The following is a 27,032-nucleotide window of genomic DNA, read 5'->3' on the forward strand; positions in this document are numbered from 1 at the left end:
ACACCTGTGGATGACAGGCACACTCCATTGGTCCTGCTGAGACCCAACACAGAAATGGCAGTTTGAAAGATTTACCAGAAGCCAGAAAGATGCCAGAGGGGGAGGGGTAGGATGGAACACTCTCCACAGGAGAAAGGGCAGATGGATAAGCTTCCCTAGTCCTTCCTCAACTCAGCTGTTTGGGTGTGCATGGGACACCCAAATGCTCCATCCCTCTTGCTGGTGGCTCAGTCCTAAGGAACTTGTCTGTATGCCCACCTGGCCTTGTTGGGCCTGAAAGGTGGAAGGATGTTTTGCCAGCTTTTCTGGCCCATCTCAGCCCAACTGGGAAGGTGCCTAAGAGAGCCAGCTGCAAATGCTCCCTCCTGCTAACTGGTGGCCCAGCCCCACACTACATTCCCTTGCACATATGCCCTGACCACCCAGACAGGCTGCAGCAATGTGATGCACACACCCACAATGATTATAGCAGAATTGCAGCTGCATGGCTCACAAAGGGCCTCTGCTGACCGAGGTCAATCAGAAAGGCAGAAAGACAGCTCCACCCACAGCCCTTCAACAGCATCTGGGGCTCCACTGCAAAGGAGAAGCAGGCACTGGAGAGGAAAGAGTCTTGAACTTTTAGAAACCACAGATGCCTTCTTCATAAAGCCATTACTTTCTAGATGAGGAAGCAGAGCAGATCCATCTCATACTATGGAAGAAACACAGAAACCCAGACAAAATGAGAAGGCAGAGGAATATGTTCAAAACAAAAGAACAGGACAAGACATTGGAAAGAGGGCTAAATGAAACAGAGACCACCAATCTTCTTGATACAGATTTCAAAATAATAGTCATAAATATGCTCACTGATCTGCAGAAAGAATTGATGATTTCAACAAAGAGATGATTTGAAAAAGAGCCACTCAGAGCTGAAAAATACAGCAAATGAAACAAAATATACAATGGAGAGAATGAATAATAGATTGCTGCAAGTAGAGGAGACAATAAATAAGATGGAAATTAGAAAATAGGAAACAACAAAGTTGAAGAACTGAGAGGAAAAATAATCTAGAATTGATAGGTTGTTAAGAGAGCTGTGTGACAATTCCAAACAAAAAAAATATTTCCATAATAGGGTAACAGAAGGAGAAAAGACAAAGGGCTAGAAAGTCTCTTTGAAGAAATAATTGCTGAAAACTTCCCTAATATGGGAAGGAAATAGACACCCAGGTCCTGGAAGTACAGAGATCCCCTACCTAGAAGGAACCCAGGAAGACACCACCAAGAATATAATAATTAAAATGAAAAATATTAAGGATAAAGAGAGGGTATTGAAAGCAGCCAGAGAGAGAAAAAAATTACGAATAAGGGAAATCCCATCAGGCTACCAGCAGATTTCTCACCAGAAACTTTACAGGCCAAAAGGGAGTTTCATGAAACATTTAATGTATTGAAACAGAAGGACCTTCAACCAAGAATCCTCTATCCAGCAAGGTTATCATTCAAAATTGAAGGAGACATTAAAAATTTCCCAGATAATTGGAGGCTGAAGGAATTCATGACCACTAAGCTGGAATTACAGGATATGTTAATGGGATTTCTATAAATGGAAATGTTCTTAAGCCTTAATATTTTTCACCAGTAAAAATATTCTCAAAAAAAAGGTAGTAGACCAAAAGTTACCAAGCAAGTATGAAATTAAACCAAAACAAAGAAAAACAAAGGTAGTAAAACCAAACACTATGCACAAAATCAGTCAACGGATGCACAAAAAATGCAGGTTATGACACCAATTACATAAAGTGTGGAGGAGGAGAAAGAAAAAAAAGTACTTTTATATTGTGTTTGGAATGGAGCAATCATCAGCTTAATATAGACTGTTATTTATTTAGTAAACTATCCATGAACCTTATGATAACCACAAACCTAAAGCCTATAATAGAAACATAGAAATTTTCAAAAGAGAAATCTAATCACAACACTAAAGAAAACCATCAAGAAGAGAAGAGTATAAGAGAGGAAAAAAGGGACAAAGAAGAAATACAAAAACAAACAGAAAACAATGAATGAAATAGAAATAAGTACATACCTATCAATAATTACCCTAAATGTAAATGGACTGAATGCACAAATCAAAAGACATAAGGTAGCAGAATGGATGAAGAAACGAGACTCACCTATATGCTGCCTACAAGAGACTCATTTGAGACCTAAGAAACACACAGACTGAAAGTGAAGGTAGGGAAAAAGATATCTCATGCAAATAATAGGGAGAAAAAAGCAGGAGTAGCAGTACTTGTATCAGACAAAATAGACTTCAAAACAAAGAAAGTAACAAAAGACAAAGAAGGACATTACATAACAATAAAGGACTCAGTCCAAAAAGTGGAATTAACAATTAGAAATTGGTATCCAACAGAGGAGCACCTAAATATGTAAAACAAATACTAACTGAATTAAAGGGAGAAATATACTTCAACTCAATCATATTCATAATAGGGGACTTTAACATGGCACTTACATGAATAGACAGCTTAACCAGACAGAAAATAAGTAAGGGAACAGAGGCACTGAACAACACATTAGATCAGATGGACTTGACAGGTATCTATAGAACATTCCACCCAAAAGCAGCAGGATACACATTTTTCTCATGTGCACATGGAACATTCTCCAGAATAGATCACATACTAGGCTACAAAGAAAACCTAAACAGAATAAAAAAGATTGAAATTGTATCAAGCAACTTCTCAGAGCACAGTGGTATGAAACTAGAAAAAAATTATATTAAGAAAACCCCAAACCCCACAATACATGAAGGCTAAACAACATGCTTCTAAATAATCAATGGTCAATGAACAAGTAAAAATAGAAATCAAGCAAAAAATGGAGACAAATGTAAACAAAAATCAACAGTCCAAAATATGTGGGCTGCTGCAACAGCAGTTCTAAGAGGGATGTACATGCAATACAGGCCTACCTCAAGAGACAAGAACAATCACAAATAAACAGCCTAAAAATCACAATTAAAGAAACTAGAAAATGAACAACAAATGAAACCCAAAATCAGTAGAAAAATGGACATAATAAATATTAGAACAGAAATAAACAAACTAGAAAAATAAAACAATAGAAAGAATAAATGAAACCAGAAGCTGGTTCTTTGAGGAAATACACAAAATAGATAAACCCCTAGCCTGGCATATCAAGAAAAAAAAGAGTGTACATACTTAAATCAGAAATGAGAAAGGAAAAATCACTATGGACACCACAAAAATACAAAGAATTCTTAGAGAATACTATGAAAAATTATATGACAATAAACTGGACAACCTGGAAGACATGGACAAATTCCTAGAAAAGTACAACCTTCCAAGACTGATCCAGGAATAAACAGAAAATCTGAACAGACTACTTACCAGTAACAAAATTGAATCGATAATTTAAAAAACTCCCAAGAAAGAAAATTACAGGACTAGATTGCTTCACAGCTGAATTGCTCCAAACATTTACAGAATAACTAATACCCATCCTTCTTAAAGTATTCCAAAAGTAGAAAAGGAAGGCATACTTCAAACTCATTCTATGAGGTCAGCATCACTCCAATAACAAAACCAAAGACACTACCAAAATAAGAGAAAATTATAGACTAATATCTGATGAACATAGATGCAAAAATCCTCAACAATATATTAGCAAACTGAATTCAAAATAAATCAAAAGAATCATCTATCACAACTAAGTGGAATTTATTCCAGGGATGCAGGAATTGCACAACACATGTAAATCAATCAATGAGATAAACCAAACAACAACAAAAAAGATAAAAACCAAATGATCATCTCAATAGATGCTGAAATAGCACTTGACAAAATTCAACATCTATTCATGATAAAAACTCTCAACAAAATGGGTATAGAGGGCAAGTACCTCAACATAATAAAGGCCATATATGACAAGCCCACAGCTAACATCATACTTAATGTTGAAAAGCTGAAATACTCCTCTAAGATCAGGAAAAGACAAGGATGTGCACTCTTACCGCTTTCATTCAACAGAGTACAATAGGTCCTAGCCATGGTAATTAGACAACACAAAGAAATAAAAGGCATCGAAATTGGCAAGGAACAGGTTAAGCTGTCACTATTTACAGATGACATGATATTATACATAAAAACCCTGTAGACTTCACCAAAAAACTATTGGAACTAATAACTGGATTCAGCAAAGTTACAGGATACAAAATTAATACACAGAAATCTGTTGCATTCCTAATACTAACAATGAACTAGCAGAAAGAGAAATCAGGAAAACAGTTCCATTTACAATTTCATCAAAAAGAATAAAATACCTAGGAATAAACCTAACCAAGGATGTGAAAGACCCATACTCTGAAAACTGTAAGTCACTCACGAAATTAAAGATGACACCAATTAATGGAAATCTATCCTGTGCCCATGGACAGGAACAATTAATATTGTCAAAATGGCTACCCTGCCCAAAGTAATATATGGATTCAATGCAATCCTTATCAAAGTACCAACAGCATTTTTCAGTGAACTAGTGCAAATCATCCTAAAATTCATATGGAACCACAAAAGACCCCAAATAGCCACAGCTATCCTGAGAAGAAGAACAAATCTGGATGTATTACACTCTAAGCTATGCCAGAAGAAATCTGGATGTATTACACTCCAAGCTATACTACAAAGCTACACTAATCAAAACAGTATGGTACTGGCATAAGAAGAAACCCATAGATCAATGAAATAGAACAGAGAGGCCAGATATAAACTCACACATACATGGTAAATCAATATATGATAAAGGAGCCATGAATATATGATGAGAAAAGACAGCCTCTTCAATAACTGATGTTGGGAAAACTGGAAAACTACATGCAAGACAATAAAACTGGATTATAGTCTAGCTCCATACACAAAAGAAGCATGAAATGGATTAAAGATTTAAAACAAAAAGACCTAAGACACAAAACCATAAAACTCCTAGAAGAGAACATAGGCAAAAATCTCTTGAACATTTACATGAGCAACTTTTTTCTGGACACATTTCCCTGGAAAAGGGAAAGAATATAAAAAATCAGCAAGTGGGACTACATCAAACTAAAAAGCTTGGACAGCAAAGGACACCATCTACAGAGTAAACTGGCAGCCTACAGTATAGGAGAATATATTTGTAAATGATTTGTCTGATAAAGGGTTAACACCCAAAATATAGAAAGAATGCATATGACTCAACACCAAAAGAAAAAAAATGAAAAGATGCTGCACAGCACTAATCATCAAGGAAATGCAAATCAAAACCACAATGGGATATCACCTTACACCTATTAGAATGGCCACTATGCAAAAGACAAGAAATAGCCAATTTGGTGAGGACGTGAAGAAAAGGGAACATTCCTACACTGTTGGTGGGAATTGCTGTGGAAAGTAGTATGGAGGTTCCTCAATAAACTAAAACTAGAAATAAATAACATTTGACCCAGTAATCCCACTACTAGGAATTTACCTGAAGAAAACAAAATACCTAATTCAAATAGATATACTCACCCCTATGTTTATTGCAGCATATTTACAATAGCCAAATATGGAAGCAACAAAAGTGTTCATCAATAGATGAATGAACAAAGATGTGGTACGTATACACAACAGAACATTATTCAGCCATTAAACAGAAAGAAATCCTGCCATTTGTAACAACATGGGTGGACATAGAGGGTATTATGCTAAGTGAAATAAGCCAGGTACAGAAAGACAAAAGTACCATAGGATTTCACTTATTTGTGGACTCTAAAAACAAAACAAAACAAAAAATGAATAAAACAGCAGTAGACTTATAAACCCTGAGAAGTGACTGGGGGAGCGGTTGGGATGGGAAGGGGTACCATGGGGCACAAAAATTTTCAATCATAATGTAAGTTGGTCATTGGGATGGTAGTATAGCAGGGAGAATACAGCCAATAATTCTATGTTGACAGATAGTAACTGTACTAGTTGGGATGGGGATTCAATAATGTGGGGTGACTTTTCACCTAAGATCGGGAACCAGACAGGTATGCCCCATCTCCTGACTTTTATTCAACATAGTACTGGAGGGCCTAGCCATGGCAAACAGACAAAAAAAAAAAGAAATACAAGGCATCCAGATTAGTAAAGAAGTCAAACTGTCACTATTTGCAGATGACATGATATTGTACATAAAAGACCCTAAAGACTCCACTCCAAAACTACTAGAACTAATATCTGAATTCAGCAAAGTTGCAGGATACAAAATTAATACACAGAAATCTGTTGCTTTCCTGTACACTAACAATGAACTAGAAATCAGGAAAACAATTCCATTCACCGTTGCATCGAAAAGAATAAAATACCTAGGAATAAACCTAACCAAGGAAGTGAAAGACCTATACCCTGAAAACTACAAGCACTCTTAAGAGAAATTAAAGAGGGCACTAACAAATGGAAACTCATCCCATGCTCTTGGCTAGGAAGAATTAATATTGTCAAAATGGCCATCCTGCCTAAAGCAATCTACAGATTCAATGCAATCCCTATCAAAATACCAACAGCATTCTTCAACAAACTGGAATGAACAGTTCTAAAATTTGTATGCAACCACAAACACCCTGAATAGCCAAAGCAATTCTGAGAAGGAAGAATAAAGCAGGGGAGGATCTCTCTTCCCAACTTCAAGCTCTACTACAAAGCCACAGGAATCAAGACAATTTGGTACTGGCACAAGAACAGACCCACAGGCCAGTGGAACAGCATAGAGAGTCCAGATATTAACCAAAACACATATGGTCAATTAATATACAATAAAGGAGCCATGGATATACAATTGGGAAATGACAGCCTGTTCAAGAGCTGGTGTTGGCAAAACTGTACAGGTACATGTAAGAGAATGAAACTGGATAATTCTCTAACCCCATATACAAAAGTAAATTTGAAATGGATCAAAGACCTGAATTTAAGTTATGAAACCATAAAAATCTTAGAAAAAAACATAGGCAAAAATGTCTTGGACATAAACAAGAGTAACTTCTTGATCATACACCATGATCAAGTGGGATTCATCTCAGGGCAAGGGAAACAAAAGCAAAAGTGAACAAGTGGGACTATATGAAGCTGAAAAGCTTCTGTACAGCAAAGGATACCATCAGTAGAACAAAAAGACATCCTATGTTTGGAATTTATTCATAAATGACATAACCAATAAAGGGTTGACATCCAAAATATGTAAAGAGCTCTCACCCCTCAGTAAACAAAAAGCAAATAATCCAATTAAAAAATGGGCAGAGGATTTGAACAGACACTTCCCCAAAGAAGAAATTCAAATGGTCAACAGGCACATGAAAAGATGCTCCACATCGCTAATCATCAGAGAAATGCAAATTAAAACCACAGTGAGATATCACCTCACACCAGTTAGGATGGCCACCATCCAAAAGACAAACAATAACAAATGTTAGCGAGGATGTGGAGAAAACGGAACCCTCCTACACTGCTGGTGGGAATGTAAATTAGTTCAACCATTGTGGAAAGCAATATGGAGGTTCCTCAAAAAACTAATAATAGAAATACCATTTGGCCCAGCAATTCCATTCCTAGAAATTTACCCTAAGAATGCAGGAGCCCAGTTTCAAAAAGACATATACACCTCTATGTTTATTGCAGCACTATTAACAATAGCCACGAAATGGAAGCAACCTAAGTGTCCATCAGGAGATGAATGGATAAAGAAGATGTGGTACATACACACAATGGGATATTATTCAGCCATAAGAAGAAAACATATCATACCATTTGCAACAACATGGATGGAGCTAGAGGGTATTATGCTCAGTGAAATAAGCCAGGTGGAAAAAGACAAGTATCAAATGATTTCACTCATCTGTGGAGTGTAATTACAAAGAAAAAACTGAAGGAACAAAACAGCAGCAGACTCACAGAACCCAAGAATGGATTAACAGTTACCAAAGGGAAAGGGACTGGGGAAGATGGGTGGGAAGGGAGGGATAAGGAGGGAAATAGGGGCATTACATAATGTGGGGGTTGGGGGAGCAAGGGGAAAGCTGTACAACACAGAGAAGACAAGTAGTGATTCTGTAGCATCTTACTACGCTGATGGACAGTGACTCTAATGGGGTATGTGGTGGGGATTTGATAATGGGGGGAGTCTAGTAACCATAATGTCACTCATGTAATTGTAGATTAATGACACAAAAAAATATCATATGTCAACTATACTTCAATAAAAAAATTACTAAAATCACTGATGAAAAGTCAAAAAAAGTATTTTAATAAATGTATTTGTAAGTGATACTAGTAAAATCATATATTTTAGAAAAGATTACATTTTAGAAATGAATTATAAAGAATGTGTTGGATATTTCAGATATGACATGGTTAAGTGATGATGATTTATATATTACCTGTTTGTGACTTAGCATAGAATCAATTTGAGCTGTGATATGAATAGAATGACAAAATATCAGAGAATACATGGTTGAACCTCTTTTGTTTCCTACTTTTGAACGTCAATCAATACATATTTATTAAGCAATGCTGTGTAGATTCTATGATACATATGCATAAAAGATTCAGCCCATGCCATCACGAATAATATTGTTTATTAGTAGTTGGGGAAAAGAAATACATATCTATTCAGCAAACATTTATTTAGTTTCAGTATTGTAGTTAGCACTATGGATATAAAAATGAATATATCATAAAACATTTTCTCAAAGAGCTCACTATCAGGTTTTACAAATTACTGCACTGTGATAAGTGGCTTATGGTGGTCATTTAAAATTTGTTTTTCCAGACATTATAAACCTTTTATTTTTTTAATAGTAGAGATGTTAACAGCCATACATGTTGTCTATTTAATATTAAGAATATTACAATCCTTCTGTATTGCTTGGCAAATATTAGAAACTATTACCAGCAGTATATATAAAAATACACATTTTAAAATAAGCTAATTAGTTCAAGTCAATGAAGACAAGTATTAAAAGTCATCCTCTTATTTTACTGAGAATTGGCAATAGAGATATTGAATATTGAAAAATCTCAGGATTTTGAATATAATTGCTGTTAGTTCAGCAGCAGTTGAGGGAAGATTCAGCATGATGAACATTATTGCTGCTGTTAAGAAATCTCTACTTCTTGAGACTACAAGTCTGCAGAGATGTCCTTCATGGGTGCCACTAAAGTGGGTGTTAGTGCCTGGATATGGTTTTTACATGGCTGCTAAATTTGGCTGCTGAGCAGACAGGTGGAAGCAATTTTAGTAGCAGTTGACACCTGCTGCTCTACAGCTGCCCAGCATGCCAAGGTAGCACTGGAGGAGTTGTTGTTGAGACTTGTGTCTGGGTCCAGTTCATGTGGGAATGTGACACCTAGGTTCATCCTAACCATGGTGTACAGACCAGATGCCAAGCAGTACTGATTATGGTGCCCCAGCCCACACCACATATTTGTAATTAGTCCCTTTGTAAATAAACTCTTGAATCAACCTAATTTGAGTTTGCCATCTATTTTCTCTTGGGAACCTGACTGATAATAAAAATAGAAACTTCCTGGAAATGATTGCAGAAAAACAATGATTATTTTGGTAGTGGACATGTATCCAAAGGCAAGTGAATGCTAGTAATGTGGGAGCTCCCAGCAAGGGGAATTTTTATTTTTATTTTCCATTGGACTTCTTGAAGTACCTTTCTTGAAATACCTTCAGCTGAGAATGAAGCTAGTACTTAAAACCTGAAATGTACTATGTGCTACATGCACTAGTAAGCATATTAAAGTGAAGCCATGATTATTCATTCAAAGGAGGTTGAAGCAGTTCTGCGTGGAGAGACCAGAAAAGACCTTACACTGGAGTTTAAATTTAAGATAAGACTTGAAGAACGAGTTTACTGGCTCAATAGATGGTTTGGGAAATAGGTGGCCTTTTGAGAGAACATAATTTTCTAAGCTATGGTATCAGGAAGAGTATGGTTTGAGGTATCAGGAGAATGATTTGAATTGTTATGACAGTTGAGGCTGAAAAGCTGGACAGAAAGCAGAGCTTTATATACTATAATCCTGGAGGCCATGGAAAGCCACTAGAGAATATGAAGCAGAATAGGCAAAAAGTAGAGGCCATGAGAGGAAATTGTTAAGTAGTCTAGGTGAGACACAATGAATCTCCAGCCAAGAAATGAATCAAGGGGATGAGTACAGAAAACTGTTTTAAACACCTTTTTAGTGTATGACAGGATTTGACAGTTAATTTGATTTGGGAGGAGATGAAGCTTGAGGGAGAAGGAGGAGCCTAGAAGGACTCAATGTTCCATGGTGGGCAGCCAGTTGGATCATGATGCCATATACATGACAGGGAACACAGAAAAAAGAAATTTGGTGGGGGAAGGGAAAGGATAGGGTCCTGGTGAAAGTAACAGATAATTTCAAACACAGTAAGATTAACATATAAGACAGTACATATGTAATTATCTAGGAGGCAGATATGGATTGGAAATTTAATTTATAATTCATACATTATTAGTTGAAACAACAGGTATCTATACAATGATGAGCAGCCTCTTCAACAGCTGGTGTTGGCAAAACTGGACAGCTACATGTAAGAAAGTGAAACTGGACTGCTGTCTAACTCCATACACAAAAGTAAACTCAAAATGGATCAAAGACCTGAATGTAAGTCATGAAACCATAAAACTCTTAGAAGGAAACATATGCAAAACTCTCTTGAATATAAACATGAGCAACTTTTTCATAATCATATCTCCTCAAGCAAGGAAAACAAAAGCAAAAATCAACAAGTGGGACTTTATCAAACTAAAAAACTTCCATACAGCAAAGGACACCATCACTAGAACAAAAAGGCATCCTACAGTATGGGAGGATATATTCATAAATGACATATCTGATAAGGGGTTGACATCCAAAATATATAAAGAGCTCACATGTCTCAACAACCAAAAAGCAAATAACCTGATTAAAAAATGGGCAGGGGATCTGAACAGACACTTCTCCAAAGAAGAAATTCAGATGGCCAACAAGCACATGAAAAGATGCTCCACATCACTAATCATCAGAGAAATGCAAATTAAAACCACAGTGAGATATTACCTCACGCCAGTCAGGACGGCCACCATCCAAAAGACAAACAACAACAAATGTTGGCAAGGATGTGGAGAAAGGGGAACCCTCCTACACTGCTGGTGGGAATGTAAACTAGTTCAACCATTGTGGAAAGCAACATGGAGGTTCCTCAAAAAACTAAAAAGAGAAATACCATTTGACCCAGGAATTCCACTCCTAGGAATTTACCCTAAGAATTCAGGAGCCCAGTTTCAAAAAGACATATACACCTCTATGTTTATTGCAGCACTATTAACAATAGCCATGAATTGGAAGCAACCTAAGTGTCCATCAGGAGATGAATGGATAAAGAAGATGTGGTACATACACACAATGGGATATTATTCAGCCATAAGAAGAAAACATATACCATTTGCAACAACATGGATGGAGCTAGAGGGTATTATGCTCAGTGAAATAAGCCAGGTGGAGAAAGACAAGTACCAAATGATTTCACTCATCTGCGGAGTATAACAACAAAGCAAAGTACTGATGTTTTTGCTCAAAAAGGATTTCAAAACCATGAACATGAGTAACTATTAGGGGTTAAATAAAGGTCATTTACCCATTTCTACTTAAATTTAATTAATATTAGAATAGACAAGTTATAATTTTAATGATTAAATGGCAATAGGAGGTTTCCAAGTCCATAAATCATGTAAATAAGTCTACAAGAAAGCCTTATTTGTGGGTTCAGCAAGTAGAATACTTAAGTATATGAGTTAATGTATTTGAAAGATATTCTAAACCTTGTCAAAGCACAGTTGTCCTTCATGAGTTTTAAAAAGCATGTAAAATAATCTAATTAATTAACATATTTATTTCAATTCTTAGATCACTAATGGAGTTTATTTTTGTCATTTGGATTGAGTCATCAACTTAAAATTGAACTTATTACCATTTTCTGTCAGATTTCAGTTGTCTAAAATGATGAAATTACAATGCAAAAGATGTCCATGAGACAGATGATTATTTTTCTATCAAAGTTGAAGCTTAATATGCAATAAAATACCTATATTTAGCTGTCAATTTTCTCCTTTGGATGGAAAAACTCACAAAAGTGGGAGAAAGAATGATTTAGAAAATATTTACACAACACACTTCTATTGGTATTCTACTCTGTCGAGGAAGAAGACATAATATGAAGTCCCTAAAAGACATTTTAGTAGAGAATTCGAGAAGCCAACTGAGATACACAGGAGGTAAGGGAAAAGTAGTGTTAGTTTCAGCTGATGTGGCCTTCCTGGGAAGCGAAAGTCTTAGTCAGTATGGCATTGACTTGGAGGACAATTCAAGGGCACATGGATACTCAATGCCTTGACCTCTCCTGGTTAACTTTTGTACGGAGTAAGCCATCTAAAACTAGTGTTCTGTGGGTATAATACTTAGCTTTATATTAATTCTGTGTTTGTTTACTATCCTTAAAATACCTTGGAAAATCTTTTGCTCATAGGGAGTGTTTTCAGTTATCCTCCCAAAGATATTATTATTATCCAGTGTTCTTGAATTTAAGAAGGTAGTATATGATCGAAACGCTTCTTGTCTGTATGGAAGGTCCAGAAGGAGATAGCATCTTCCCCCAAATCTTGCTTTGGTTTTGTATGGTTCAGTTCAGTCTGACAATTTCCATGCCTCTATTTATAATTTGACATTAGTTACCTCCTTTGTTGTTAGTGAAGTTTTACATTACTGAAGTTTACTTTTGTAATATATATATGAAAAAAGTAAGTTAATAGTGCAAAAAATGATAGGCAATATCTATTAAGTAGCTTTTGGAACATCTTTTTAAAGGCTATATAATGTAGGATATTATTTGCATAGAAATGTTTGCCACTAATTCAGTGTTTCTGCAAACTCATGTTACTAATTGAATTAATACATTATTAATTGATCTGGCTTTATGAAGGACATGACTGCTTATATAAAAAGAAATCCAATCAGACAGCTTAAGAAAAGGGGCTCATTAGAACAGGTGACTTGATATCACATGAGGCCAGGAGATAAAGTATAGTTGGGCCCCTCAGGGAACTGGAAAGGGAAATGGAAAGGGGGATCATCTTCCTTTCTTTCAAGATTCCAATGGTCTCCCTTGTCTGCATTTGTCTTTTCTTTTTTCTTTACTTTTTCTGTTTGTATGTCAACCAATATGAATTCCTAGACTCAGTGTTGTATAACTTTTCCATTCAAGAGCCTGCTTCATCTAGCAGTTAGCTGACTCAGTATCTCCCTGCCCTATTGATAAATTCTGAGGAGAAAGTTTGAATTGGTTTTAGAATAAGGTGTCATTAGATGTCACCCTCAGAATGGAGTCAGGAGTATGGCTTGGGGGAAGGACAGTAGATGGCAAAGGAATCTCAGAGAAGAGGTGATTCCCCCAAACAATGTTAACTAAATCTAAATATTAAGTAGTACCTAAGAATTAAATTATTGATTACTCGAGGTTGATAATTTTATTGGTTAGGGTAAATTTTATTGTTAGGGTAAATAAATGACATCAGAGCCTTAGAAGTGACTTACTTTGGCCTAATGTATACCCAGTAGATGATGAGAAGACTCAGAGTAAGGATATGGACTATATTGCACTTTCATACTCTAGTATTTGTGGACAATGTTATTGCATTTTAATGCATACTTGTTGTTAAAAGATTCCTCAAAGAGGCTGAATACTTGGCATTCTTCCAAGGCACAGAGGAAACGGATCAGATGAGTACCTGATGGCCACACTGTTTTGGGCAATTGGCACAGATGTTGCCCCATCTCTTTGAAATGTGGTTAATTGTTCCTCTCTAGGTCACTTTGTAAGATGATATCAAGGCATTCCCAGAGGAAATTACTCTAATTAAACTGCTTTTTATAGTGCCAGGCTTTTTGCCTGCCCTCCTTTTTTCCCTCCATTTTGCCTCTTTGAGAAAAGTTAATCTAAATCTTTCAGCAGGAGAACTAAGCAGGAAACTGTGATAACTGTGTTCTGCTATGCAATCAATTTTAGGAGGAAAGAACCTCAAGGGGCTTGTCTGGCTCTGGAATGTTTTCACTGCCATGGAGTTTGAAGCGTCATAAACCCAAATCTTAGTTCTGAACTACAAAATCATGGATTTCCTGTGCAGGAACCAAGGTTGTAGGTAACATTTTAGCTGACAGATATGTCTAACGGGGGAATTGAACCTTGCAGTGTAAAGGCAATAGTTTAATGTGTCCGTGGAGAACACAACACTCAGCGGATGGCTTGCTGTTTTCTGCAGGCTTCAACTTAAGAAGAAATAAGATTTAGTGAGGGTAACTCCGAGTTTCTCAAATTCTTCACATTTAGTGAATTAGGCAGGTCAGGACAGTTCAGCATCTCCTTCCTACCTAACATTAAAAAAAAAGAAGCTTTTCTAGAGATAGTTGTGGCAGGAACTGTTTTTTCCCAAATGCAGTGCTTTTTCAGAAATAGTATAAATATTTATGACTAATGTCCAAAAGCAATCCTTATTTAGGAGTTACTACATGTTAGTTCTATACACATGTTCTAATTGATTGAGGCAAATGAAAGTGTTCTTAGGGAAAATTTAGCTTATTTATTAAATACTCAACTATGAAAAACAAATCAAGAAAACAAGGATGTTTCAGTGAATAAGAAGGCCAATAATTCACATTTGGTAGATTTATTTGGATAGAAAGGGTAAATGTGTTACTAACTTTTGCCTGAAACTACTAATTTTTCATTTATTGAAAAATTTAGTAAAATACCATTATCAGAGTATAAAATCAGTATTTTAACTAATTTGGGAAATTAGTTAAAATTACTGAAAAAGATGAAATCATACAATTATTTGATTTATCAGGAATTTATGAAGAAAGTTAAAAAATGAAACATAATTTTTAGTGTTACTAAAGTGATATTTATTGTAGAAAAAGATCATCAGGTTAAACTGTAGGAGCAAAAGAGAGACTATCTGGGTGGCAGTGGAGAGGGATTTGTCTGCATTTGCTTAAGAGCTTATTAGGAAACAATTTAGTTGTGGTTATTTAAAAATGGTCTTTCCTGACATGGACGATGCAAATTGTCAATTGTAATTTGTGTTTCTGTTTTTTTCTCCATGAGTTAGATACTACAGAAATTCTGTTCATACAAATCTGAGGAGTATAAATATTGAAATAAAATGCTAATCAATGTAATTGATATACTTTAGTGTTCAAAAGAATTTCTGATTACTTCATATCTTGCTAATTTAAAGTCTATGATGTCTATAATGAATCAATCCATAACAGATATATATTGAGCTTCCTTTTTTATTTTTAAAAACAGCTGACAATTCTCAGATGTTGACTTACGTATAATGAAGTTCATGTTTTCTTTTTACATATGAATTTTTCTCTTGGCTTATCTTTAGTTTTATGCTAAAGGAATATTACATTTATTTAAATAAAAGTTGTTTATGGGTTTATGACTTTTTAAAAAATTGCAGATTAAAATGTTCTATGCAGTTATTTCTCACTGTATTAATCTCTATTTCTCAAAGCAATTTCACAAAATTAAGATTTGCTTATTAATTTTCTATTTTCCCCTTAAATATTTGCTGTTCTAAGTAGTTGACAAATTAGCTATTCTGCATTCCTAGACACACTGTAATTTTTATTGTCTGTTTGCAAAAAAAAAAAATCAAAGCTGTCTCCTTTCCCTTTCTTTTCAGTTGTGGCATGTTAATATTTGAAAGCTTAAAAATTATCTGTTTTATTGCTTGTATTCTATAGATGTCATTTTTGATGCAATTTAATTATTTAGCACATTCAGAGTGTCAGCATTAACAAATAAAAACAATAGAGAAAGCCCAGTTAAATTTGAATTTCAGATAAATAATGGATACTTTTTTCAGCATGTCTAGAATGCTTATACTTACAAAAATATTCATTGTTTACCTGAAATTCAAATTTAATTTGGTGTCTGTATTTTACTTGATCATGCTAACACACCCAAATTTGGCAGGATTTATGTACATTCCATTCCTTTTTAGATCCTATCTCTTTTATGCTGTCTCCTTTATTTCGCATATTTTAGATTACAAAATGAAAAAAAAACCCTCAGTGAATTCAGTTGTATAATTTTTGCATACAGAGAAGTTGTCTTTCTGGGTAAGACACTAGATACTATGGTTATACATACTATATTAAAATAAGAAAAATTCAACAGCACAATTAACTGCAATCCTGATAACACTTTCAACTGTAAATCTTTAGCTTAGCATTTCATCTCGGAATTGACTTTAAAACCTTCCCGTGACTTTTAGGCTTCTTCCTTTCATCTGAGTTGGCTGGGAATGGGTTCTCTTCCAATGAGAAGGAGGAGCAAGTTAAAATCAGTTTTCTGGATTTTGACTAGTCATCACTAATATTCAGCAATATTTCTCAAGCTATGATCCTTGGACATGACCCACTAAACTTAACGGGTGCCTCTGAAGGGAGGGGTAGTATGGATAAAATGAAAGTTCCTGTGGCCAGGATTCTCACCTGGCCCTGGTTGACTAGCTCACTACACACGTGTGGGGAGTAGGTTGCTACTGACTGTATAAAGAGCTCCGCTCAGTGCTCTGGGCTGCTGCACGGCTGCAGGAGAGCGGAGGCTGGAGTGGTGGCAGCACTGAGGGCAGAGACTGAGACGGCTGCAGGGGCAGAGAGGCCCAGAGGCAGAGACCAGCTTGCTGCATGCAGACTTGCTCTGAGTGGACAGGATTCTAGTGGATTGACCTGCCACCATGGGAATAAAGTTGGGTATAAACCCTTTCACCCCAAGAATATTCCACTGTCATTTTTTCGGTCTCATTGAATCCATAGTGAACTTGTCCGGGGCTCAAACCCACCGGCAAGACATCAAGTAACAGGGAACAGAGAATAGGGAAGGCATAGGGATGAGAGAAAAGGAAAACTGGAAATAAACTTTGTTGAGTATCTACTATGATAATAGAAACTGCACCACATGTCTCATATGGCTCGTTTATGTGATTTTCATAATATCCTCACAACAAAAGCATTATACCCTTTTATAGATGAAGGAACAGGCTCAGAGAACTTTAGTGATTTCTTTATTTTCATAAATCCAGTTAAGTTGGCATAACTGGATCTGAAAAAGGTTCTTTGGGCTTCAAACCCATATTCTTTCCCTACTCATAGGAATCCCCTGAAAGTCCATTTCTTTTGGCTTCTGCTTCCCTAGAACTACCCAGACTACTCCATCAGTTTTCAGAATTACCCCTCTACAGCAGAAATGGTTCTTTTTTTCTTACTCACCTGGACAACTAGACCACTTGTTTTATTACTCATCAAAGATGTTTCCAAATTGCAGATCAGTGACCTCTCACAGGGCTACACAGGAGGCTCATCAAATAGTGAAAAGGCAGCTGTTCTCAATTTGCTGGCTGCCATTTTGAAATCATCTGGGGACTTTTAAAAATATTGGTGGCTGCAGCTCAGTCCCAGATATACTAATTTAATTGGTCTGGGGTGTGGCACTGGGATTTTAAAACACTGTTGAGGTGATTGTCATGTGCAGTCAGGCTGAGAACCACTGTTTTTAGGGATCAATATGAACTTTATTTCCATAAAGAAGCAAAGGAAATATGTAAATGTTATTTTTTATTTAACAAGCTCAAGTTTTTAAATGGCTGTTGAGTCCAATAAATTTGAGCACTTTGAAACTTGGTAACTTTGCCTATTTAAATGATATTTGTATTTAGTTGTGGTACTGTATGTACTTATTTCATTAGTTAGCTTACTGAGTCATTCCTATTTAATCTCTAATGTTTGTAACCCTCCCTAAACATGGTGGTCTCACATCACATTTCAGTGTAGATTTAATTATTGCACTAAGAAAATCACATTATCAAAACAGCATGAAATATTCCCACAGCAATGTCTTAAATCCTTTTGCTAAGGCATATTTTACATATCATATTTGTCTCTTTCATACTAACACTGTCTGAAGTCTCATAAAGTGAACTAAAGCAAACTATCCCTTTCTCAATGTAACTGAAACATTTTTTCAAACTATTCTTTAATTTTGGATGTTAATTTGTTTTTTTCTAATTTGCAAAATTTTCTAATTTGTTTTTATTGAAAAGACAAAGAGTTCAAATTGCCAGGCTGCAGCACTGGGTATAGCAAGCAAGGGAGAACTTCAATACTATGAGGCTGGCAAAAATTTATGGCATACTAATTGTATTATAGTCATGGTCTCATTTAACCCTCTCAACAGTTCTAGGATTTAGGCATTATTACTATTCCAACTATACAGATGGAGGAATTGAAACTCGGAGAGCAAACAAATGAATTTAAGAGTCTGGCTCTAGTGCCTCTAGTCCTAACCACTACAGGTCATTGCCTTCTTCCAAGTGTGAATATTTTTACCTTGAGTGACTGAGGCATTGTTTATGTCAAACAATGTAGATGTGTAATTCAAATCATTTAATAGTTTCAGTGCAGTAGTCAAGGTAATGAGTTTGTACTTAGACATATGCAATTTGGGGTGCTGGAATTTTACCTTGAGGTAATATTCAACAGGCAGTTGACAATATGGATCTAAAATTCAGGAGAAAGTTCAGAGCTGAAGAAGATGTTGGTACCATATGCATTTTGGTGATGGCAGAGATAAAATAATCAAGGGAGAAGTATAAAATAACAGTTTTAACACAGGATCCTATGAGGTAACACCTCTAACTGTGAAGCAGATAGAGCACAGGTAGATTGGGAAGACAAATGACAAAATAAAGTGAATACACTATCACAGAAACCAAGGGAAGAGGTTTTTAAGAAAAATGATGATTAACAGTGTCAAATGTAGCAGAAATGTACTAGAAAAAGGTGTAGTTAAAGATTAATGTTTATGGAATGTGTCTTGTGGGTCATTAACTATTGAAGGACTTCACACATTTTTCAATGAGTTAACAATCCTACTTTGGGTTCTGCGTGTTCAAAGTCACACAGAACTAAAGGATTAAAGAGAGAAAAAGACAACATAATAGAAGTTTAAAAAGAAAACCTCATCAAATGATGGAAAAATGAGACAAAAAAGATGAAGCAGGAAGAATAAGAACACAGAGGATCTAAACAACACAATTTCTACCTGGTCAAATTTACATTTATGGAACACCCAACAACTGCATAATACACATAAAATGTTTAGTAGAATTCTAAGTATTTGGAAATTAGACAACATACTTCTAAACCCATGGGTCAAATATGGAATTTCAAGGGTAAATAAAAGTATTTTGAATTGAATAATAATAAAAATATACATCAAAATTTCTGGAGACAACTAAACTTCTTAGAGGAAAATTTAGAGCTTATTGCTTATATTAAAAATAAAAAATTTAAGGTCCTGTCTCAGTAAATTAGGAGAAGAGCAAGCTAAATCTAAGTAAATATAAGGAAGGAAATAAAGATAAAATGCAGAAATCAATGACACAAAAAGAACCAAAAATAAAATTAACAATGTCAAAAGTGTTTTTTGAAAAGGTCAACAAAAATAAAACTTCTAGATTGATCAAGAAAAATAAAAGGTTAAACCCAAATCAACAATATCAGAAATGAAAGAGGGGTTTTCCATATAAATCATACATAGATTAAAACAATAATTAGAGAATATTAGAAACAATAATGTCACAAATCAGACAATGTAGATAAAATGGCTAAATTCCTTGAAAGACATTATGAGATAATAGAAAAAATATATATTAATCTGCCCCCAGTTTTTGACACAGACAGTAGGAGCATTGTTTGTTCTTTTGAGGTGACCCTGGGTGAGCTCCTGGGTGGGGACTGGTCACCAGAAAAGACTGAGTCACTATAAGAAGCTGGAATTTCAGCCTCATCCATCACCCTCCACAGAGGGGAGAGGGACTGGAAATGGAGTTAATAATTAATAATTTCTGCATACATCAGCTAGGCAGGGGACAGAAGCTCTTGCCCTTGGGACGCTCCTAGACCTCACCCCATGTATCTCCTCATCTGGCTGTTCATCTGTATCCTTTATCATATCCTTTAATAAACTCATAAATGTAGGTAAGCATTTTCCTGAGTTTTGTGAGTTGCTCTAGCAAATTAATCCAACGTGAAGAGGGAGCTGATGGAACCTCCAGCCTATGGCCAGTTGGTCATAAAACCAGATGACACCCTGGGCTTGTGACTGGCATCTGAAGTAGGGATGCAGGACAGTCTTGTGAGACTGAGCCTTAGCCTATGAGATCTGACACTGTCTTCAGGTAGGTAGTGTCAGAATTGAGTTAAATTGTAGGCCACCCAGATGGTGCTGAATACTTGCTTATTATTGTGGGAACAAACCTCCACACATTTGGTGACCAGAATGTTAAAAGCAAAGTGTTTTGTGTGAGTAGTAAAGGACACTCACAGGGGAAAAAAAATCACACAGTAGAACCTTACATAGGAAGGAAAAAGAACTGAGTTCTTTCACAGACAAAAATTACCAAAGCTCACTCAAGAAAAAAAAGGTATAATCTGAAGAGACCTGAATCAATGAAATTAACTGAATTAGTCATTAAATGTTCCCCACAAGGAAAACTCTAACTCTATGTGGTTTCTATGGTGAATTCTATCACATATTTAAAGGAGAAAGAATATAAATTTAATAAAAATGCATTCAGTAAATAGAAGAGGCATGAACATTTCCAGCTATTTCATGAAGTCAACATATCCCTGATATAAAAACCAGGGAAAGACATTAAAACAAAAATAAAACCAGGTATTTTTCCCAATATCTGTGTTAACCTAGATGTTCAAATCTTTATCAAAATACTAGCAATAGAATCGTGCAGTATTTAAAAGGGAGAACAGAGCCTGACCAAGTGGATTTATCTCAGGAATGCAGTTACATTACCATTAATAAACCAGTCAATGAATTTCAACACATTAACAGAATGAAGGAGAAAAGCTGTGCTAACATTTCAATAGAAGCAGAAAAAATATTTCATAGAATTCAACACTCATTAAAAAAAAAAACACCTTTCAGAAAACAAGGGAGAGAAGGGAGCTTTGTTCACCTGACAAAAGGTATCTATTAGAAATCCACAGCTAATATCATGCTTTCTTGGACAAGTCTGAATGTTATTCTCCTAAGCCGGGAAACAAGGAAGCTTGCTCTCACAGTTTCTATTCAACATTGTATGTCATAGACATGGTAAGGGAGACAAGAAAATAAAATTCATAAGGATTGGAAAGTGGGAGGTAAAGCCTTCTCTATTAGCACATGACACATCTGTTTACTTAGAAAATGTATAGGAATCTAAAAATCAACTATCAGAATAAGTGAATTTTGTCAAGTTGCAGGATACAAGGTTAATAAGGTCAATTGTGGTTCTATATCCTGGTAAATGAAATTTTAAAAAGTCATTTTCAAGAACACAAAAAACATAAGGTATTTAGGAATTAATTTTACAGAAGGCATGCAAACCATCTGCTCTGCAAATTACAGAACATGGTTGAGAGAAATTTAAAGAAGAGCTAAAGAAGCAGAAAGACATGGATCTGAAGACTCAGTATAATGAAGATGTTAATAATCCCCAGATTTATCTATAGATTTGACACCATCCCCAGACAAAATTCAAGTAGGATCAGTTGTAGAAATTGGCAAGCTGATTCTAAAATTTATATGGAAAGTTAAATCTAATTTTAAAAAGAACATAGTTTAAGGATATACAGTTCTTGATTTCAAGATTTATTCTAAAGTTTTTGTAAAAAAGACAGTGTAGTATTGGTGAAAAGTTAACCATATAAATCATAGGAATACTTTAAAGAGCCTGGGAGAGACCCACTCATATATGGTCAATGGTTTTTGAAGATGCCAAGGCAAATCACTGGTGACATGGAAAGTCTCTTCAATATATTGTGCTGGAAGACCTAGTGATCCATATAGAAAAAAAGGAATACCTATCCTTCACAGATACATAAAAAATATCTTGAAATGGATCAGAGACATAAAAGTAAAAGCCAAACTTCAAAAATTTTAAACTAAAACATAGGAAAAATCTTAGTCACTGTAGATTAAAGCAAAGCTTCCTCAGATAGGATAAATTAGTACAAACCATAGTGAAAGAACATCATTACATTGGGCTTTCAATGTTTTAACCTTTTCATTTCTGGAAAACCCTCTCAAGAAACAAGAAGTCCAGCCGCAGAATGGGAGGCAATATCTATTTGACATATAAATGACAAAATATTTGTATCCAGAATATATAAAGATCTCATACCTGGATAAAAGACAGAGAACTCATTTTTAAAAAGTGGACACTGTATTTAAACACTACTTCACAAAAGAAGCTACTTGATTAGCCCAAATCCCACACAATATGGTCAACATCTTAGTCATCAGGGAAATTTAATTTAAAATGATAATAAGATTATCATAAGAATGGCTAATACTAGAAAGATGGAAAACACCAATCGGTGAGAATATGCAGCAAGTGGAATTCTTATGCACCATCAATAAGAGTAATGCTTTGGAAAGTTATTTTTACTTTTTAATAAGTTAAACCTATACATGTCACATGACCCAGCCATTCCATTGCTAGGTCTTTATTCATGAGAAATGCAACATATGTACACAAAAAGCCTTGTGCATGAATGTTCAATCCACCTCATTCATAATAATCTTAAACTAAAACAAACCCAAATGTCCATCAAGGTGAATGTAGAAACAACATATGTCATTCATATGATAGAATGCTACTCATTAATATGAAGTAATCAATTACTGATACATGGAACAACATGGATGAATCTAAAAATTTTGGTGAGTTAAAGAAGCCAGACAAAAAAGGGTACGTTTTATATTATATATTTATATAAAATGTAAACTAACATAGGTGCCAAAAAAGCAGATCAGTGGTTGCCTACGTCCAGAGACAAAGGAAGGGAAAGATTGCAGAGAGGCCTGAGGAACCTGGAAGGTGGTATTTTGAATATGGTGGTGGTTTCATGGCATTACATACAACCATTGACATTCATAGAATTTTACATTTAAAATGTATAAAATTTATCTTATGTAAATTATCCCTCATAAAGTAAATAAGGCAAAAACAAAACAAAACAAAACAGATGGGGTCATAATAATTGAGACAGTGAAGCAGAGGTAGCCACAGCCCAGAGTATTCAACATGCAGGATTCAGCATAGAGTACAGCAAGTTTATCCTGGAGAAACTGTAAAGATATGATGATCTGCAAACACAAGGCATAAAACAGGATGAGAGTGACACAAGGTGTTGAAGATAGGCAAATGAACTGGACATTTAATAAGTTCCTCCTACAACTTTTTAAAAACTCAGGTTGGAAATAACCTACTGACATTTTGCTATAACAAATAATCATTTAGATTATTCCTTCCGTTATCTGACCTTCTATGCCCCATTCTCCCTACATATTTATACCAGTATTTAAAATGTTTCGTTGGTTATCTTTGTGGCTTTAAGTAACATCTTGTCAATTTTCTCTGCTTTCATTAACAAAAAATATTTTTTGACTATTGTGTGAAATGAGGATATTTACATTCCTGTTGACCCCTTAAATTTCCTTTTATTTTACACCTTAGAGCTTCTACTTTTATCTTGTTCAATTTCATAACATTTAAATTCAATTTTATCATCAAGTTCACATAGCTTAGAAAAGGCTAGTTCTAAAAGTTGGACATCAAATGTATAACTGTGGCGATGTATCTGATTTATTTATAATTACATATATTCATAATTACATATAACTGTGGCTAGGTATTTGATTTATTTATAACTACATATATTTATAATTACATATAACTGTGGCTATGTATTTGATTAAGTTCACAGAGCTTAGTGCAGGTTGATTCTAAAAGTTGGATATCAAATGTATAACTGTGGTTATGTATTTGATTATTTGTAATTACATATAACTGTGGCTATGTATTTGATTATTTATAATTATGAATATTTACATAATATGTAAATATTATTTATTAGAGAACAAATGACTACTAATATTACATGTCTCTCTCATTTCAGTTTTTGCTTTTCCTGGAGTCATTTCCCTACTTTTTGCTTGCACAATTTGCTTCACAATACCCTCATCTTTCTGGACTTAACTGTCCACACAAATTTTTGCATCTAGTAATTTTTTTCTTTCACAGATAACCTTCTAGGGACTCCACTGCCCCTTGCTCCAATATAGCATGTTTGTTTTCTAATCTTGCTACAAATTGTTACCCTGGAACTTCCATTAACTTCTTTCAAGGGTTGGTTATGTGGTTTCTGGGAACCCATACCCTCATGTTTCTTTGTTACTGCATATTTTGGTGGAGAACATGCTTAAATAGTTTTTAAGAAAATATATGTAAGAAGTAATTTTTCTTTTTCTAAATGGCTGAAAATAGTGTAACTGCCAGGAAAAAAAATGTGCAGGAGTATACAGAGGTAGTTGCCTCTGGAGAAAGCAACTGGGCCTGAGAAGAGGACGGTGGAGACATTGCTTTTTACCATCTTGGAGCATGTATTATGCTGATTACAAATATTAAAAAAACAATTACCAGTTCCTGGTAATTAGCTCTGCTTCATGCATCATCCATTTCCAAAATTTCATCAAAAAAGTGCATATGTGAGTTGCAAAATAGGCAAAAGAAACTGAGAAACAAGTTTTAAAATATCTCCTTGAAGGTATTGTTTCCTTATTGGGGTTCAGAACTGATTGTATCTTACTGATTCTTTCCAGCAATGTTTTGGCACTTGTAAGCACCTATCATATCTTGTACTCTTGATTGTAGTCTTACAAGGATGATAGTGTTTTTAACGTGAATTTTACATATTGGGAAACTGAGATTCAGAGTGGTTTCTCAAAGTCAGCCTGTTTCCATATCAATATCTACAGTGAATTAGTGGATTCTGAAATGCTGGGGGCCTTGGTTGCCCTTTGGGGATGGATTCAATACTTCAGAAACTAAAAGAACAGGAATAAAAACTGGTAAACATTAAGGGTTTAATTACTGCTTTGTTAAAATAATGAAATAAAGAAAATGGTGTTAAAATGTAGGAAAATATAAACATGTCTTGTACAAATCTGATCTTTTTGAATCAGTTTAGAATATGACCTTGTCTCCTATAAATCATTGATAATGGGACTCTAACTTGAGAGGATATGAGTCAATACCACTTTGGAAAAATGAAATTTCAACCAAGATATTCTTCAGAAGGTGAATGGATAAGTAAGAATGGAATATTATTTAGCACTAAAAAGAAAGAAGCTATCAAGCAATGAAAAGATATGGAGGAAACTTAAATGCATATTACTAAGTGAAAGAAGCCAATCTGAAAAGGCTATGCACTGTATGGTTCCAACTGCATGACATTCTGGAAAAGGCAAAGCTGTGGAGCCAGAAAAAGATCAGTGGTGGCCAGAGGTTGGGGTGGCAGGTAGGGATAAAGGGGCAGTGTATAGAGTATTTTTAGGGTAGTGATGACACTATTCTGTACAATACTATAGTGGTGGATACATATCATTATAAATGTGTCCAAACGCATAGAATACACACCACCAAGAGCAAACTGTAATGTAAATTATGGATTGAGGGATGTAATGATGTGTCAACATGGGTTTGTCAATCATAGCAAATGAACCACTGTGGTGGGGGATGTTGATAATGGAGGGGGCTATAATATTGATAATGGAGGCACCAGACGGGCATAAGGGAAACCTTTGTGCCTTCTACTCAGTTTTACTATGAACCTAAAACTCTTCTAAAAAGTAAAGTCTGTTAAAATATAAGTCTGGGGTACTGTGCCTAGATACACTGATTAGTTTCTGTAGCAAGAATTTATTGAATGGTATTGACTTCTTGTGCCTACTTTGATCATTTTTACTATGAGAATGGTAATAGTATCTATCTCCTAGGGTTGTTGAGAGGCTTAACTAAAATGATACATTTAAACTGTAGAGTACCTAGCACACAGTAAACTTTAATGTATTCATGTTGGTACAAATAATATAATGGTCCAGGTACTATACTGGACATCTTTGATAAAACAGTATGCAAAAGCTTATAGTTTGCAATCATAGTGATCATTATATTACTGACTCTACTTATACCCAGCAGTACTGGAATAGGGGTACAACTGACAGGAGTTCCAGGTTTTGGAGGCTGGTCACTAGCTTTGGGAATTTGAGACAGTGGGGGGCTTGAAATAGTATAACTGACATTGCTACTGAGGTCCAAAATAAACCCAGAAGAAAGTAAAACCAGGGCCATACTGATGAACAGAAGGATCAGAAGAAATTAAGGGTTTGTTATGCTTGAAGGAAGAAGTATGAAAGAAAGAAAGATAATTTTAGAATACCAGATTTTGGAGTTAGGTTTTCCAGTGGACTAGACTGGAGTAGTAGTAGAAGTCCAAGATGTAGCTATACTTGTGACAAGGAAAAACAGAATATACACAAAAATTGTTCAAACTGGTAACTGTGAGGCTACATTGTCTGTTTTGAATTCCCAAGGGTTCTAACAAGGAATGGGAGAAAAAGAAGACTTACCCAGAGAAATTCTAAAAATCTCTGACCTCTGACCCTTGGGTCAGTAGATGGTAATGGTGAGGTTATAGGAAGACTGATACAAAGAAGATGGTGTGGTCTTCAAGATGAAGGGTGTTTGGAGTCTAGTCAGGGAGCAAAGATCTGCAAGTAGCAATAAGAAGAATGTCAGCCTGTCCTTCTGAGTCCATGAGACAGAAGAAAGATCACAGTGCTTTTCATCTTAACTTTATAACCTGTCATTAAACTGTTTACTTTCCCAGTGTCATTTCTTTCCCTTAATACTTGTATCAGAATTGGTGGAATTTGGCCATCTTTTACAGTGCTCTATCTTTCTGAGGAGGCTGTTCTTCCCC

The 27,032-nt window shown here is 35.3% G+C and overlaps 1 protein-coding gene across 1 annotated transcript in view; it reads right to left on the reverse strand.

Moving 5' to 3' along the window:
• HTR1F (5-hydroxytryptamine receptor 1F) overlaps positions 1–27,032 on the reverse strand; it is a 128,603-nt gene that overhangs the window by 17,529 nt on the left and 84,042 nt on the right. The gene's annotated exons all lie outside the window — the stretch shown is intronic.

The sequence above is a fragment of the Manis javanica genome, chromosome 3 (genome assembly GCF_040802235.1).
Source record: "Manis javanica isolate MJ-LG chromosome 3, MJ_LKY, whole genome shotgun sequence".
In the NCBI taxonomy this organism is placed as follows: domain Eukaryota; kingdom Metazoa; phylum Chordata; class Mammalia; order Pholidota; family Manidae; genus Manis; species Manis javanica.